Below are 19,136 nucleotides of genomic sequence, written 5' to 3' on the forward strand. Positions count from 1 at the left end.
CCACTCCCAAGCGGCGAGAGGCACTAGCGACCAGGAGCGGCTAACAGGGGAGTTTTGCAAAGGATTTTGGAGGGGGTGTGTGATGGGGGCTAGATACACTTAACATTCCTTTAAATTTAAAGCCAAAACCACCCCTGGATAAAAACAAAAACAACAAAGGAACAAGCTTCATGAGTAAAAAACATAATGCAGGCACAAGTCCAGCAACAGAGAGGGGGCTATCAGGTTTATTGCACCCAATGCAGCATGTATGATTACCTGCCCTATGTGTGCATTTGGAGCTAGGAGCTCCTGGCCCTCAGAGACTGTGTACGGGCTTTGGAAACCAAAGTGGCTGAACTGGAGGAGCTAAGGGAGACAGAGGGTATGTCTACCCTATGGGATTAGTCCGATTTTACAGAAACCGATTTTTGGAAACAGATTGTATAAAGTCAAGGGCACACGGCCACACTAAGCACATTAATTTGGCGGCGTGCGTCCATGTACCAAGGCTAGCGTCGACTTCCAGAGCATTGCACTGTGGGTAGCTATCTCATAGTTCTTGCAGTCTCCCCCGCCCATTGGAATTCTGGGTTGAATTCAATCCCTGATAGAGCCAAAAATTGTCGTGACGGTGGTTATGGGTAAATGTTGTCAGTCAATCCTCCCTCTTGAAAGCAACGGCAAGGACATTTTTCGTGTCCTTTTCCCTGGATGCAGAGATACAGTTTCTGATACACCTTAATCAGCTTCTTGGAGCAGTAGTCCTAGAACCTACAAGAGGAGAGGCATTTTTGATTTAGTCCTAAGTGGAGCACTGGATCTGGTCCAAGAGGTGATTAGCTGGACTGCTTGGTAATTGTGACCATATTATAATTAAATTTAAATTCGTAGCAGCGGAGAAACACCAGAGCGCCCAACACTGGAAGCATTTTAGATTTCAGAAAGGCGGAACTACACAAATAATAGGTGATTAGTTCAACAGAAATTAAAGGTACAGCCACAAAAAGGGAAACCCCTGAAGCCACAGGGGAAAAACTTTAAAGACACCATAATAGATGTCAATTAAATGTATACCTAAATTAAAAAAAAAAAAAAAAAAACATAGTAGAGAATCAAAAAGTACCACAGTGGCTAAAACAAAGAGAAAAGAAGCAGTGAGAGGCAAAAAGGCATCCTTTAAAAGGGGGAATTTAAATCCGTAGTGGGAAAAAGAAAAGGCGATAAACTCTGGCAAAAAAAGTGAAAGATATAATTAGGCAAGGCAAAAAAAGAATTTTGTAAGAACAACTAACAAGACTGAAATAATTACACCAAAATTTGTTTAAGTACATCAGAAGCAGTAGCCTGCAAAACACCAGTGGCAACCACTTGACAATCGAGAGATGCTAAAGGACACCAAGGAAATTAAGGCCATTTGCAGAGAAACTGAAATGAATTCTGGCATCAGTCTTCTATTCACTGCTGAGGAATGTGAGGGAGATTCCAAACCTGATCCATCTTTTTAGGTAACAATCTGAGGGACTGCACCCAGGTTGCAGTGTCGTTAGGAGGTGTTTCAAACAAACTGAATAAAACTAAAACTCAGTAATAATCACAGGATCAGCAGTATTCACCCAGAGTTCTGAGGAAAGTCAAATATGAAATTGCAGAACTACTTGAACTGTAGTCTGTACTTATTTAATCAGCTTATAATTCTAACTATACGTATACCATGATGGGGGTCTAACTTACCTATTACCATTCAGAAAGATCTTGAAGTCGCTTGTTGATAGTTCTGTGAAATCATCCACCTCAATGTGCTGCAGCTGTCAAAAAAGTGACCAGGAATGTTGGAATTATTAAGGTAAGAGATATATAATAAGAACAGAAAATAATCATATTGCCAATATATAAAACCCTTGGTATGCCCACACCTTTCAATTACTACATGCAGATGTGGTCACTCCATCCAAAAAGATAGATAAAAAAAAAAAAATTCCCCTCTCACCCTTATGGGTGGTATGTGTCTTCCTCACCTGGGTCCTCTACCAGAGCCTGGGAGTTTGAGGGTTCTGCGCAGTATTCTAGCTGTCCTAGCACTGCACTCTTCTGGACAGAGAGCTTCTATGTTGTCCTGGATCTGTTGGAGCCCTCACCCAGCTTAGGAGTCACAGCCCTGAGGGCTCCTACCACCACTGGGACACTTGCCCACTTTCCACATCTCTCTAGTTCCTCTTTCAGGCCCTGGGTACCTTCTCCAGCTTCTCGATATTCCTTCTTCCTGAATTGTTTGCTGTCACTGGACACTTTGCCTATATCTATCACCCACCGCTGTCTTTCTGCTCCTTGGTCTATTACCACGATGTCTGGTTGATGGCCAGTACTGCCTGTCCATCTGGATCTGGAGTCCCACAGAAACTTAGCCCTGCTATTCTCCACAACCTTCTGCGGAATCTCCCTCTGGTCTTGGGAGAACTTTAGCCCATACGCTGTGCAGATGTTCCTGTACCAATGCAGCCACTTGGTCTGTGCGTTCAGTTGTATGCTGTATATCCTGCCTGCATCTTCACCCTGCACTATGTGTTGGGACTGTCTCTGAGGCTCTTGCACGTCTGCACCTTGGGTCCTCTCTAGTGTGGTAGAGCCCTGCTTAATGGATCTGTGCTCGATGCCTGTTCCTGTGCTGCATGATTCAGTGCTCAGTGCTGTCTTTTAGTCCAGCCCTTTCCGCCACTGGTTAGGATTTCCAATGTCAGCCACCTCAGCTATCTGTCGTGTTTACATCCCATGAAGGTCTTGTCTTGCCATTGGCACTTCTTTCTGCTTGGGTCTTCCTGCCCATGTCTGCTGCTGGCTCGCATTCTTCAGCGCACTCATCTTGGGCCATCTTACTTATGTACTCTGGATTGTTCCGGTTTCATCCAGGATAGTGGCCTTTGACGCCACCAAGCCCGCCCGCCTTCTTCCGGGCTGGTATACATCTCTGGGTGTTGGAACTTGGGGTGGAAACCCTCCGTGCTTGGAGGAGCTTTCCGGGTTTCTCACACGCAGGCCGTCCATGTTCCTCCTTTGTGGCCAGCCGTGACTCACTATACCGGCAGGTATCTGAGACGGCAGGGCTTACTGAACAACACATGGACGAGACAAGAGAACCTGGAATTGGATGGGAATGCTTACTACAACAGTAGACTAATGAGAGGGGGATATATGAAGTATGAGGGGACTGTGGATTGGACAAAGACCTACATCACCTTACTTGAGAAACAGCTAGTTACCCACGCTTCAACATGTAAGAGAGGAAGCTGCTCTCACAGCTTGAGTATAGACAAACCTCCACATTACATCCCAGATCAAAGACTATGAAGAAAAGTGATTGTGCGGCCCACCCTGAAGCTGAAACTTCACTGTCACACCCTCCATTGCATAGAGCACAGCAGCTGATATCGAAGGCATAAATCAATGGAAAAAACTAGTCACAGTCATTCCTCGAGACCGATTACCAGGCTCAGTGGAGAAGTCCATCAGATAGTATGTTAGAAATGCCAATGAGACCCTTGCATCACAATCCCTCATACCACATACTCAAACCAATGAACTGGTAGATCTACAGACCTCTGTAATCCGGAGATGCTTGCTACACGAATCAGAGAAACACTATATCCACCTAGGAAAAATGAGGTGAGATAAGATCAAGGCGACTCGGAGAGAAGTTAGTCATGGTGGAACTACTGAAGGTGTTGAGTTAATCGAGAGACTTGGCTAACTGAAAAAATACAAGGCCTGACTCCATTGAGCCTAGAGACTGCTAAACCAAAGGCCACAGCACTGGCTACCAGGCTAAAGGAATACACAGAGTAAGCAGAGCCAAAAGTAAATCCCTGTTCTCCAAGAACATCCAAGGTGTACTTCCCAACTGCAGGTCAACAACACAATAACAGCAGAGCCCCACAGCAGAAACTAACAGTTACGGAAGAACATATGAAAAGAGGAGAATCATAACACCAGGCCAAAGTGCTGCAGGACCTGAGACAGAGCAACAGCAATCTCCAGAACAGAAACAGTCCACCATTCACAGTAGTAGACATCAGCACGGGTCACAAACATGAAAGAGCTGACACACCTGTACCAGAGCATGATCCACATACTGCTAAAGAAATAACACAGTGCTTGAACGACCCTAGCACAAGATGACCAGCTGCCTAGCAGCAGGCTCCACCCAACACTGGCTAACACAAGAAAGACAGTACTGATCATAAAGACCCTCAAGGGGCAGAAACCGGCCAACTACGGCCATGTAACTGCCTCGCCCACAAACGTGGAAAGGTGCTTAATCAGGCATCATAAGCTCCACAGCAGCCGAGACGAACATGGGCCAGTACTAGATGCACAGCTCAGGACAGCGATTGGGAACAACACCTAGAGGCTCAAACACCAGTTTGCTCAATAGATAGAAGCAGTCGCCCAAGACAAGAGTTAGACAGACCAATCGAGCACAGCCTGGATTGACTATGAGAAAGCCTATGGACTCAATGCCGCACACGTGGATCTGTGAATGTCTGGGCGCTTATACCAAAGTAAAGGTACCTAAGGACCTTCCTCAAGAACTCATGGGCCTATGGAGACAACACTAGAAGTCACTCAGCACTTGCACAAGTGGCCATCAGTGCGGCATTACCAAGGTGATGCACTGTCCCTGCATGCCTTGTTTGCATAGGCTGTAACCCCCCTCAGCAGATAATCACAGGACGACGGAATACGGGTACAGGTTCAGTGTAGAGAGACGAACCTAGTCAGTACACTCGCTTGCAGGACTGAATCCAGCATTGTAAGATGTCTAGATGTTTAGGAGAGAATGAACAGATGTGACATAATCGAGCTCGTCTAATCCACTGAACGGATCTACATGAGGTAGTTCGGGATGTCAGGGATGGAGAAGTGTGGCGCGATGGGTGAAGAGGGAAGGTAGTCAGATTGATGGGGTGAAACACTCATGCGGCCAACATAGCAGAATACAGACCAGTACCAAGTACTTAGGCATCTCGCCAGTCCATGAAACCACGATGAGAAGCAAGAAGACAAAGCAACATCCAAGTTCACTCAAAGAATAAGCAGGTCCTTAGTGTCCTGTTGACTTTGATATGCGAGCCAGGACATTGCAAGATCCCGTGTTGCGCTATGAAGTCATACGCTTCCTATAGTCAATCCAGGCTGGCTCAGATTGTTAGGCTGCGTCTGGGCAGAGCCTTCTATGAGCAATCTGTTTGGATGCTCTTCGTGGAACTGTGTTGAGCCTGGTTCCCAATGCCCTCTGAAGTGTGCTCAATGTACTGGCCATGTGGTCTGTAGCTTGGCAGCTAGATGCGTGATAGATTTCCACGTTGTGGGGGGGCAGGTTATTGGTGGAGCTGGCCGAGTTCTGTCCCTTGGCAGGGTCTTGTCATGACAAGTACTGTCTTCACTTGTGTTAGCCAGTTTGGGTGGGAGCACTGCTGTAGCAGTGGTTCACTGTGTCTGAGGCGGTTCATGCACTGCTGTTTTTCTTTAGCCGTAGGTGTGGATCATGTTCGTGTCACAGGTGCTGTCCGAGCTCTTCATGTTTTTGACCCGCTGCTGATGTCTTCTACTGTGATGGTGACTGTTTCTGTTCTGGAGATTGCTGTGCTCTGTTCTCAGGTCCTGCAGCCACTTGACTGGTGTTATGTTTCTCTTTCTCCATATGTTCTTCCAGTACTGTTCGTTCTGCCTGCTGTGGCTCTGCTGTTATTGTGTTGTTGCACTGCAGTTGGGGTGACACTTGATGTATCTTGGAGAACGGGCATTTACTTTTTTGGCTGCTCTGCTTCTCTAGTGTATCTCCTTAGCCTGGTAGCCAGTGCTGTGAGCCTTGTTGTAGCAGTCTCTAGAGGCTTCAGATGGAGTCAGGCCCTTGTATTTTTTCAGTAGCCAGTCTTATCCTTAATCTCTTACACCTTCTGTTAGTTCCACCAGCTGACTAACTTCTCTCCGAGTCGCCTTGATCTTATCCTCCAACTCATTTTCCGGGTGGGTACATACTGTTGTTTTCTTGATCGTGTAGCCAAGCATCTCCAGGATTACAGAGGCTCTGTAGCGCGTATACCAGTTCATTGGTTTGAGTTATGGTGGTAGTGGGATTGTGATGAGGGTCTATTGGCATCTTCTAACATACTATCTGATGGTACTTCTCCACTGAGCCTTGGTAATCGGTCTCGAGGATTGACTGTACTAGTTTTCCATGATCTTATGCCTCATATCAGCTTGCTGTGTCTGCAATGGAGGGGTGGTGACAGTGAATTTCAGCTTCAGGGGTGGGCCGCACATCCACTTGTTCTTCCAGTCTTTGAGTCTGGGATGTAATGTGGAGTTGGTCTATCTCAAGCTGTGAGAGCAGCTTCCTCTTTACTATGTTGAAGCGGTTGGGTAACTAGCTGTTTCTCAGTAAGGTGGATGTAGCTTTTGTCATCCACAGTCCCCTCATACTTTCATATATCCCCTCTCATTAGTCTACTGTTGTAGTAGCATCTCATAATTCCAGGTTCTCTTGTCTCGTCCATGAATGGTTGTTCCAGTAGCCACTTATCGTCAGTGTCCTGGTTCTCAACATTGGCGCGGAACCTTGTTAATCCGGGCGACGTCCGAGCCGGCATGACTCGGATAGCGTAGTGGTTAGAGCGCCGCCCTTTGATACCGGGAGACGCCCTTTGATACGGAGACGGGTTAAATCCGTTGGTACCCAACTTTCCAGTAGGGTCTTGGGCAAAGACCCCTAACGTTCAGCTGCCTACCTCAAATATGAGAGTGACACGAACTGGAGAATATATATATATATAATTTTTAGGATATATATACATATGAATTGAAAAGGTTCAGAAAAAGGGCAACAAGTGATTAGTGGTATGGAACAGCTGCATTTCTTTTCAGCCTAGAAAACAGATGACTAAGTGGAGGGATATGATTGAGGTCTATAAAATCATGATTGGTGTGGAGAAAGTAAAAAAGGAACTGTTAATTACTCTTTTTCGTAACACAAGAATTAGGGGTCATCAAATGGAATTAATAGGCAGCAGGTTTAAAATAAACAAAAGGAAGTTTCTTTTCATACAATGCACAGTTAACCTGTGGAACTCCTTGTAGAGGATCTTTTGAATGCCAAGACTATAACAGGGTTCAAAAAAGAACTAGATAAATTCATGGAAGATAGGGTCTGTCAATGGCAATTAGCCAGGATGGGCAGGCACAGTGTCCCTAGCCTCTGTTTGGCACAAGCTGGGAATGGGTGACAGGGAACGGATCACGAGATGATTACCTTTTCTGGTCATTCCCTCTGGGGTACCTGGCATTGGCCACTGTCAGAAGACAGGATACTGGGCTAGATGGACCTTTAGTCTGACTCCGTATGGTCATTCTTATGTGAGGACTGATAATGGGCTCTGTGATTGAGTTTTAATTATCTTCCATACCCTAGTTGTTACTATTTTTTTTAAACACAACTAATGAAGAATATTTAGAGAAGTTTGGATTGTGACGATGGGTTACTGATTATGTTTGTTTCTTTTGATTGCCATATTCACAATCATTTTATGATTAATGTTTTGGTTTGTAAACCCAGTTCCAGCCAATTGTGTAATGATTATTATAGTATTTGTATGAATTATAACAATATTTAATTACAGTTATAAGAATCAGTAATAGGGTATTGAAATCAATGGGTATCTTTCCACTTGGTTCAGTGGGCATTGAATCAGGCCTAGAGAGGTCTGCAAATGTGGGAAGGAAGAGATGAAGAATGAATTAACTACATATAAATGGAGCTAGTGGTCATCTCACTTAATTAGCCACTGGAAGGTGCTCAGATATGGGCATTGTATAAGGACTCAAAGATAACAGAATAGAAATGACCAGGTGTTTTCCAACATTTGTAAATGTTTTCACAATGATTGACATTAAAAGGAAGGCAAAAAGACACTAGGCCAAATCCTGCTGGCTTTACTCACATTATTTGGAGCCAATAGCAGTATTCAGATGAGTGAGACAAGAGAGGTATCTCCTGACAGCACTGGGCATGGTCCTGGCAGCAGGCCTGGTGCTACCATTAAGGCAAACTAGGTGGTTGCCTAGGGTGCCAAGATTTGGGGGCACCAAAAAGCTGTGCCCCCTTTTTTTTTTTTTTTTTTAAAAACAGCATTCCTCCCCGAGCGCTTGGTCACTGCTCCACTTCTCCTGCCTCCCAGGCTTACAGCTCCAATCAGCTGCTTGGTGCCGCAAGCCTGGGACGAGAATTAGAGCGGGGGTGGCGTGCTCGGGGAGGAGGGGGAGCAGAGATGAGCTGGAATGGGGAGGTGCCTCACGGCTCCCGGGTGGGGGGGGGTTGCCATGCTGGAGGGGGGCACCTTAGGATGGGGAGCTGCCGCAGGGCTGGAGGGGGCGCAAGGGGGAAGTTTTGTCTAGGGCACAAAAATTCCTTGCACTGGCCCTGCCTGGCAGCTTTATTCACACAAACAGCCTCCTGGTTTTCAGCCACTAAATACTGTAAGTAAAACGTTAAAAAGTGTAATATGGAAGATTAAGCTCTACCTAGAAAACACTGTGAAAGAGCACATAGTAAATCCTTTAAAACAGTAAACACCCATCTTTCTTTACACTCCCTGACTTACTATCCACTTAAGGGGATCCTAATCATGCAGCCCTTACTCACATGACTAGTCCCACTGATTTCAGCAGGGCTACCTGATGCTCTAGTTCAGGGATTGGTATCATACGGGTCCCACCCAACGCCCGCTGCCGGCCTGCATGAAGGAACCCCAGGGTGGCAGTGGGCTGAGACCCCGGCAGGCAGGAGCCGGCGGCCGAAACCCCAGAGCAGCGGCGGGCTAAGCTGCGCAGCCCACCACTGCTCTGGGTTTCCACCACTGGCTCCTGCCAGCCGGGGTCCTACCGCCATTCCCACCTCAGAGCCCGCTGCCAACCCGGGTGAAGGAACCTCAGGCTGACAGGAGCCAGCGGCCAGAACCCCAGAGCGGCGGAAGGCTGAGCTGCTCAGTCACTGCTCTGGGATTCCAGGTGCTGGCCCCTTGCCAGCCAGGGTCCCTGCCGCAGCCCCCTTCACCTTGCTTCCAGTTTCAGTTCCAGTGCAGGCCCCCTGCCAGACAGAGTCCAGGCCTCTGGCCTTGCTCAGCCCTACCAGCCACCAGCTCCACTCATCTCAGCTGCCGATCTGGGGTTCCAGCCACTGATCTCTTGCCAACCGGTTAGCAACTGATCACTCAGAAGCCTGTGTGCAGCTTAAAGTATCCAAATACATGCCAGACACCAGTAAACTCAGCAAGGAAAAGCAAGCACAAGGATCACACTAAACTGAGAAGATCTGCATTTTAATTTATTTTTAAATAAAGTTTCTGAAACATTTTGAAAACCTTGTTTACTTTACATATAACAGTAGTTTGGTTATATATTATAGACTTAGAGAGACCTTCTAAAAAACGTTAAAGTGTATTACTGGCACGCAAAGCCTTAAATTAGAGTGTATAAATGAAGACCCGGCACACTACTTCTGAAAAGTTGCTGACCCCTGCTCTAGTTCAACAAGTGTGCTATCATAGTTCCAGTTGAGCGCCCCCTTTTTGGCCATTCATTCAACAGGATCCTGCTTACTTTGAGCCTCTGGAGTCTTAACAGAACTCAGGCAGTGGAGTCCCTAAGCACACACTTGAAACACAGATGCTTTCTCTAGCATCCCCTTCTGAGAGCTGCAATCTCTAGTCCAACTGTGCAGACCCTAGAATCAGTGCTCACCCTCAAATTCTCTCTGTAGCTTAACCACACTCTTTCCCAGAACTCCAGCGATAGGGTGTTTGGGCTTTACAGTTTTCTTCTTCTAGGGCACATGAAATGCACAGATACTTTGCACAGGACTCTAAAACCATTGCTGTTCATTTAATCACACAAGGAATACAGATCCACACAAAACTAATATATTTTACATGCAATTCCCCGCCTGAATTTCCTCAGTATTCCAGAGCATTCTTTGTACTATCCATGTCCCTAGTATGATGGATATGGATAGACAAAGAGGCATTTCATAATACCGCAATCGTCAATGCAGCAACTTAATAATAATTTCAAAATAGCAACCATAATTTATAAATCGTACACAGATTCCCCTAATCACCACATGTGCTTGGCCTCTTATTCATCAAAATATTAGCCATGAGTGTTAACTTGTAGCATGCGTTTAGGTATTTGCTGAATGAGGTGGTCTGATGAATGAGTCTATGTGAGTCGGGCTGCAAGGTTGAGCTCTAAAGCCAGATGTTCAGGGGCCGGCGCTATTTTCTTTAGCAGGCCTCTGGCAATGCCTAGGGGCCAGGATTATTCGAGGGGTGGATTTGCCGGGGGGGGGTGGGTAGGTGTGCGGCGGTGGCTTCGGCTGACCGTGCTCAGGCATGCTTGGGAGGGTCCGCTGGTCGAGGGTGGCCGTTGGCAGCAGCCGCAGTCATGTCTGGGATGGGTTGGACGGCGCCTGCAGGCTACTCGTGGGCTCTACGGAGCCAGACCAGCGGACCTCTGCAGGAATGACGTGCAGCAACTCCACTGGACGTGGATCCAGCGCGGGACGGCGGAAATGGCTGTTGCTGCTAGGCTGGAGAAAACCTAGCGGGCGGTCCTGCAGATGTTCAGTATTTTAGGCACTAAGAAAAATGACTTGGGAGATTTTTGAAACGACAGGCTCCGTAACTCATGAATCAGATGCCGGACTAGGTGCCAAACATTTAGACATCTAATTACGATAGAATCTTGCCCTGGTGTGTAGTTTACTGTCGATCAATGGGATCTTAGATGACCATGCCTGCATTAAGTTAATTTCTAGACGTTCGTCGGTGTTTTGTATTGTTAGGGGGCTTATTGCTTCACCCTTTACTCTTGCGTCTTCTCGCATAGAGAGAGAGCAACAATACCCAAGCCCAAAGGCGCAAACAATTCAGTTTATTGGGGTGAATTCCAGCAGCATGATTCTAGTTTCCTTCTTAGTGTCCCTCCCCAGCTCTGACCACAGGCTTGCCTGTTCCTGTGACTTGTCCCCATCCCCCGTTCCCATTCCCCCTTAGCAAACATGATCCCATTTCCCCCCACGTGTCCTGATGACTGCAGGTATATAGTAAAACTGGTTTGTGCTTAGCTATTCCTTAACCAATCATTTTACTGAAATTTAACTAATTCAAGCTTACACATATTACATGGTCTTTAACCAATTATTACTCACCACTATCGGGTTACACTAACCAAAATTAATATAAGTAGACAGAACAATTACAGAACCAGACAGAGACGCATGCAAATAACATACAACATACAGCAATGATGGATGACAACTACAGTCTATAACAGAATAAGGGTTCTCCAGCTGTGTCTATGTAAGTGATCTTGCCAGACAGGATGCAATACAAACTAAGTTTTCTTTTAATCTTTGACTCTTCCTTTCTCTGGGGTGATAGGAAACCAATCTTAGTTCATGATATTCCTAATAGCCCAATAGCACCTTATTTCAATTGTAGTGGGGAATGTGAGGTGTGACCTTTTACATTCCAGCGTTATGGTGCTACTACTCTTTGCTGAAGGCCTTAGCCTGTCACAGTAAGAGAAGGCCATTACACAGACAGTGATCTTGATTCTTTTATATCTCTATAACTAGCTAAATGATAAGAATACACCTACATTCTTAAAAGTATAGGCCTTTGTAGATAGGCCTGAATATCTCTATTCTAACAGTATATAGTTTCTAATATTCAAAAGAGATCTAGCCAGGGCCGGCTCCAAGCACCAGCATTCCAAGCAGGTGCTTGGGGCAGCAATCTGCAAGCGGTGGCGATCTGTGTGTTTTTGCCCCCAAGCAGCACGCCGAATTGCTACCGCGGATGGCGGGGGCAGTCCGTGTGCCGTTAGGGCGGCTCCTGCATTGGCGGCAATTCAGCAGCAGCTTCTATGTTTAACTATCAGTGGCAGAGCAGCTTCTGTCTTCCGGCTGAAGACAGAAGCTGTCACCGAATTGCCACCGCCGCCGAAATGTGCGTGTTGCCCTAACAGCACATGGACTGCCCCTGCCGTCTGCGACAGCAATTCGGCGTGCTTCTTGGGGTGGCAAAAATAGTAGAGCCGGCCCTGGATCTAGCTAAGAGGTCTATTAGGTACAGAGTCTACTGGAATATTTCCATGTCTGGGTGAAACCAGATACTTAGACCATTACTCATGTGAGTAGCCCTGGTGTACATGAGGAATCCTATTGAAAGCCATAGGGATAATAAACTAAACCGTCAGTGAACCCTCCAGTTCAAATGCTGATTGCATTCTCTTCCTGCTGTCAGAATTGTTCTGGCTAAGGTTAGTCTCTTACTACCAGCATATGTCTAAGTACCTCTACAGCAGTGTTTCTCAACATGTTTGATACCAGGGACTGGTTTGCTGCCTTCCTAAACTGCGTCAGGGAGATCTCTGGGACTGGCCCTGGTCCACTGACTGGCTGTTGAGAAACATTGCTCTAGAGTCTAACAGACTAATGAGGTAGATTTCAGTTCTATTCTATACAATCTTTTTATTTATGTTTCCTTCAAAATCCTCTTAAACTAAAAAAATTTAGTGATCAAAACAAACCAACCTAAAAATATCCTCAATGAAACGAGGATAAAATGCTACCTTAAAAAAAGACCCATATGGCCAGGATTTGAAATCCACTTTGTATACAGCAAGTTCCAATTCATCAGCCTGGAAACATTTTCCTTAGCTCCCCAGCAGCATAGGAGTCACTTCTCTCAAGTAAGTCACTTCTAATTTGGATGTGCCTATGTTTTGAACTGCATTCTACAGTGATGCTTCAAGTGTGGCGAAGAGGTACTAACTCTAGAGTGGCCTATAAATTCCCAGAGGTTCTCTACAATTTGTTGTTTGGCGTTTTTGAAAAATTACTCTCTCATGTATTGCTGAGTTTTTTTGATATGCCGATATGGCAAATTATTAGAGGACTAGCTATCCTCCTCTTGTTTTTCAGTGCAGGTGGTCTGAATGTATTTCCAAGTGTTGCATGCACTTTTTGCAGATGCTTCCTGAGATTCTACTCAGAATTCTCGGGAGTGTTCAAGGGTCAGACGCTTGGCACAGACATTCTCATATGATTCTTTCTTATTAAATTTTGCGGTGATATGAGGGTTTTTATTTTTAAATAGCAAAAAGATTTTTCAAGCTCCTCAGAGAGACTTGTCACATTAGTCAGATCTCCCAATCTGCTTTCCAGGGACATTTTATATACTCAGAGCCTAAATGATTTTCAAGGAATGCGTGTCACCTTTGTAAAAATCTTGTTCAGGATGGTAGATTCCATGACACTGACTCACAATCTGCACAGCATGGATTTCAAAAATAACTTATACCCATTTGAGTCAGACTCTTGCAGATAATTTAGAAAAAAAGAAACAAAAACAAATATGATTGTGATGGATTTGCTAAGCAAGGGATTACAGCTCCCATCAGCCCTCTCCCCACTGCACTTCCCTTTCCCTTGACCAGGTAAGGGGCAGGTTCCTGAACCACAAAGTGGCTAGCGTCTGTTGGGAAGCAGTGGCTGCATGGCAAGCCAGTAGCTCCAGAGAAGCTGGATCACAGAGAAGAATCCCCAGGGACTGTAGACAGAGACTCATGTAGAACAGGCTGTGACTGCTGTAAATTATAACTGGGTGGAGCTCTTTGTGGGACTTATGGGGTAGAAGCATTGGCTAGGCAGGGAGCTAGTGCAAAGAGGGCCTAATGACAGACACACCACTAAGTGAGCCTGCCCTGAAAACCCACAAGCTCTTATTTGCTTGAATTGGAGAAGGTGCCCCAAATTTCAAGTGGACTGCCCCCCAGAGCCCAAACATTTACTGCTATTGCTCACTTTGAATTGTACTTGTCTAAGCCTCTGTACCTAGGGTATTTGCAACCTACTCCTTTCCTGCCAGCCCTAGTAAAGTAATTCTTCACTTAATCATGTATCTGAGTGGTTATTGGGACCTATCAGAACTAGTGCCTACAAGGTTGCTGAAGAATCAGCAGTGCTTGCCTTCAGTATCCACCTGGCACACTGAACAGCCTCGATAATTATAGGATACAAACTATTGGCTGGAACACTCAGAATCATGGCTTCTTTCTCAGAGATTCTTATGAAATTATCTATATAAGCTTTACTTTCTGAGAAAGATACTGATCTTGGCTGCCTTTACTTTACAGAATATGAAGACCAAAGTTAAAAAAAAGTCCTAAATGGATAAAAGCTACCTCTTGAGTATTAATAGTGCTAAAAATATTCTGCTTGACATTAATACATGGAGAAAGTTTAGACAAGAGAGAAAATATTTAATTGCCTCCACATGATCTGTCATACAAATGTGCATTGAGAACATAAGAACTGCCATACTGGGTCAGTCCAATGGTCCGTCTAGCCCAGTATCTTGTCTACTGTAGTGGCCAGTCACAGAGATTCAGGTGAAGTGTACCAAAGAGTACAATTTTGGAGAGATCTACCCTGTCTTCCTTTCCTGGCTTCTGGCATGAATGTATCTAATTCTTTTTTGGTCATCACAAAATTCCATGGCAATGAGTTCCACAGGTTAGTTGTGCAGTGTGTGAAAAAGCATTTCCTTTTGTTTCTTTAAACCTGCTGCCTATTAATACCGTCAGCTGACCCCTGGTTTTTGTATTGTGTGAAAGGATAAATAGCTGTTCTCTATTCACTTTTTTCCATGCCATTCTTGATTTTAAAGACCTCTGCGGATCACTTACTGGAGGATTCTCGGCACCCTGAGGTCGTTTAAACCACTTTGAAGACTTCAGTAACTCAGACATAGGTTAGGGTTTGTACAGAGTGGGTTGGTGAGATTCTGTGGCCTGCGTTGTGCAGAAGGTCAGATAGATGACCATAATGGGCCTTCTGACCTTAAGTTCTATGATCATATGCCTCCCTAGTCTTTTCGTTAGGGCTTTTCAGACCACAAATCTTTTTACTCTCTCTTCATATGAAGCGATTCATACCCCTTAATCATTCTGTGCCCTTCTCTAAATCTTTCAGTCCCCTTCTCAACTGTCCCTTTTGTTTTCCACTGATGAAACACACACCAACACACGACAACACAATCAAATAAACTATTCTGTTAGTGCTTCGCCTGCAGAAGGCAAAATTCCAGAAAGACCAAGTTCATAAGATTTCCTACCCGAAGCAGTGCAGAAGTGAATAGAATTCACTATTCGGCGCATTGCTTCAGCAAGAAGGCTTTCTCACAGTCCCAGTCAGACAAAGAGTGTAAACGGATTCAGATCGTGTACGGGACGGATACCATGTACAGAAGGAGGAGTAACTGTGCATGAGATGATATATAGTATGACAGTGTGCTATCATAGGATGATATCTGAGCATTCCCAGTAAAAGTAATTGTAGTCCAGAAGCGATCTTTCAAGCCTGTATTAAGGATAACCCTAATTATCAATCATGGAGCTCCACAGGCGACTGTAGAAAGACACGTAGGTTTGGCACCAATTGAGCTGTAAACCAGGTCTGAAAGACTCTCCCTGCCATACTGTTGATGACTAAGGGAAGACCCTGAAGCAGACCATTTATACTGAAACCAATACTTTGAAAGTAGATAGACCTGCTTCCAAGTGGAATCAATTTCCGGTTTGGGGCAGTGCAGAATAGGAGTGGTTAAAGGCCAATGTCTTTACACTTGCACACACAAGGAAACGAGGCACAGACATGACAAGATTAGTGGGGGTGTGTTATATGTTCCACTCTTTGAGTCATTTGTGGGTTACCCAAATTAATAAAGTCTCTTTGTTAGACCTAACTCAGGCTGTGATGGAATTGCTCCAGAGCCACCGGGGCGTTTTAGTTTCTGAGGGCATTCAAGCAGTTTTGTTGGATTTAAGTAGGAACCCAATATGAACCCAGCCTCTTCACGGCTGGACACATGGCCAAAGAGTTACAGAGGCAAGGTAAACCAATAGACTCAGTGATCTAACCCCTTTAATAGGGAAGACCAGGAAATATAGAAGCTCTGTCATTTGTCATTCCAACAGCACAAATCATGTTTCCTATAACTTCAAGTGTTTTAATCCTAAAAACATTCAGTGTCCTAAAGCACAGAGCTTTGCTAGGAAACAGCACAAACATTTATAGAACAAGATAGCAGACATAACAGCCCACAGCAGTAAAATCACCAGTGGAAAATGGAATGTCGAGCAAGGGCATTTTCCCCTCGTATTACAGCATCGGAACAACATCTCAACTTACCTCGCTCAGGGTTTTGCCTGTTATTGCTAATTTTATAACAACAAATATACTCTCAAGCATAAGCTTTCACCTCTGCTTCTGTCTTGTTCACAGAAACACTCAAACTCTTTTATACTCCTCTATTGGAATTAATAGTATCCACCTGGTCTGATATCAGCAGGGGTCAGCAGAAGAGCTCTGTATTTCTATGCAGAGTCCTAGAGCTCTACCAGGATTCACAGTGATAAATGGAGTATGAACAAACAGAACACATTTGCAGAAATCTGAAATGTTTTGAAATGTTCTCCTTTTTAAACAATTCTTACAGCATTTTTCAAACCAAACATCAGCTATTTCCCTGTGTGCCAGGATATATTATTCTAGTAGATTAGAATTTCCTCATTTCTTTCCAATCATTTTCACCACAGCTTTGTGCTGATAATTTGGGATTCATATTATACCACACAGCATTTATGAAACAATAAGTAGTCACCAGGGCTAGGAGGTAGCAAGCAGAGCAATTGCTTGCGCCCCATACCACAGGGCCCCCTGCAAAGCTAAATTACTTGATCAGGCTTCAGCTTCAGGTAAGTCCAAAAAAAAAAAAAATCTGTCCTCCTTTGAGGGGGGATCCCACCTGTGATGCAGCAGCAGCCATCCCTGCTGTCTCCCCAGCTCTGGTGGTGGTGAGTAAAGGCCATAGTATTTGAAAACAGACATACCTGACATAAGTAATTATTTGCAAATCTTGTAGTCAATTATTTTGTACCACTGGAGTCTATAAAGAGTTTCTTTCTAGCCAGAACTGACTCCATCTTGGCCTGCAATTTGTGTAAATCTCAGAAGATAAGTCAAATTAGGCTGGGTCAGTGTTGAGCTAGGAAACTAGCCAAGAAGTTCCAGGTGGCTGGTTCCCTAGTGCTGTCAGTTGCATTTATAGGTCACACTAGATGAGCATAGTGGTCCCTTCTGACCTATGATCTATTAATCTAGTTTCTTATACTGTGATAATCACGGTGCCATATCAATGTGTGGGAATCCCTGAGGCTCTAACGTGTTTAATCTTAACAGAGTGGAGAAGTTTTCTATGTTACATGGGGCCTTAATTATTAAAGACCATTGGAGTTACACAAATAAAGCCTGAAGCTCTGAAAATGTGCCCCCCTGACTTCTCTTCAGTTTGATAACATGTAATCTAAAACATCTGGCATAGTTCGACCCCCATCTGAAGGGGATTGGGGAGATTATTTCATTTCAGAGTCTTTTGCTCCTAGCCACTACCTCAAGTAGGATGTTGGATTAGATGGGCCACTGGTCTGATCCTGTCTGGAAATTCCTATGTTTCTTTTCCTCCTTGTATTTAATCAAATCAGCATTTGGGCTTTAAAGATTTACCTAAAAGCAGCTAGAACTACTCTAGCAAGCCAGTGGCAGTCTTCTGTAATGAGACCATTCTAGTCTCCTCCAAGATGGCTGCTGTGGCTTTGTATTCTTGTCATATACGAGTGTCCCCCCCTCACAAAGCAACAAAGTATTTCAAGATGATGGATAGGACAGTATCTGGAAATCAGTGAGGCAAAACACTAGAAAAGGTTTGTCAATATGGGGAAAATGACTATGCATATGTGAGTAAGAGAAGGGAGGGCATGTATGTGTCTAAAATATTTTTCTATTTTATTTATGTTAAGACAATGCTGTAGTTAACGTGTTCTTGCCAGATATAATTTAGCTCCTATTTTGTTATATAGTTGCTGGTAAATGTTGATCTCTGACTTGTCTACATGGTGCTTTACTCTGCACTAGAAGGGGGTACATTTTAGTTTGCAGTAGCATGTTGGGCTCTGCTGGTGCATGCAAACACTTCCCAAGCGTGCATTAGCATAAGTACTATTTGAAATGTGACTTCATTAATGCACACTAGGGAACTTTTAGTGCATACCAGCAGGGTCCACATGGGCCAGATAGTAGACAACATACTAATGCAGGCTACAATTTGCATTCCTCTGATGTGGACTAAAGCACAGTGTAGACAAGCCTATAATCAGGGCTGGTGCAAGGATGTTTTGTGCCCAAGGTGAAACTTCCACCTTGTGCCCTCCTCCCCCCGTGCCCTTGACCTGAGGCACCCCCTGTGGCAGCTCTCCCCCTTTGCCCTGAGGCACCCCCCTGCCCCAGCTCAGTCTTCACCCCGAGCACGCTGTTGCTGTTTCACTTCTCCTGCCTCCCAGGCTTGTGGTGCCAATCAGCTTAGGCACCGCAAGCCTGGGAGGTGGGAGAAGTGAAGCAGTCACAGTGTGCTTGGGGAAGAGGTGGGTCGGGGTGAGCTGGGGCAGGGAGTTCCCCTGTGTGCTGCCCCCCCCCTTACTTACTGCAGGTGGCTCTCCTCGTGCTCCCCTGCCCCAGCTCCCTCTTCCTAAATGCTAGTGGTGACTGAAGATCCAGCCACTGCAGTTGCTGCTGAAGAAAATGGTGCCCCTCAAATCCTAGTGCCCCAGGTTGCCTAAGTGGTTGCACCAGCCCTGCCTATAATGCTGAATTAATGACATTTAGGGTGACTTTCAGGCATTTATTCAGCAGGACAGCGTTGTACTTTCATTTCAGACTAACATAGACTATCAGGATTGGAAGGAATCTCAGGAGGTCATCTAGTCCAACTCCCTGCTCAAAGCAGGACTAATCCCCAGAATGATTTTTACCCCAGTTCTCTAAATGGCCCCCTCAACAATTGAGCTCACAACCCTGGGTTTAGCAGGCCAATGCTCAAACCACTGAGCTATCCCTCCTCCCTGTAGAAAAAAATTAAATGGAGATATACTTATGTCAAGATTTTTTCCCCACTTTGAAATTTAGCGTCCAAAAAGTGGGGACC

The sequence above is a fragment of the Chelonoidis abingdonii genome, chromosome 2 (genome assembly GCF_003597395.2).
Source record: "Chelonoidis abingdonii isolate Lonesome George chromosome 2, CheloAbing_2.0, whole genome shotgun sequence".
NCBI classification, from domain to species: Eukaryota; Metazoa; Chordata; order Testudines; family Testudinidae; genus Chelonoidis; species Chelonoidis abingdonii.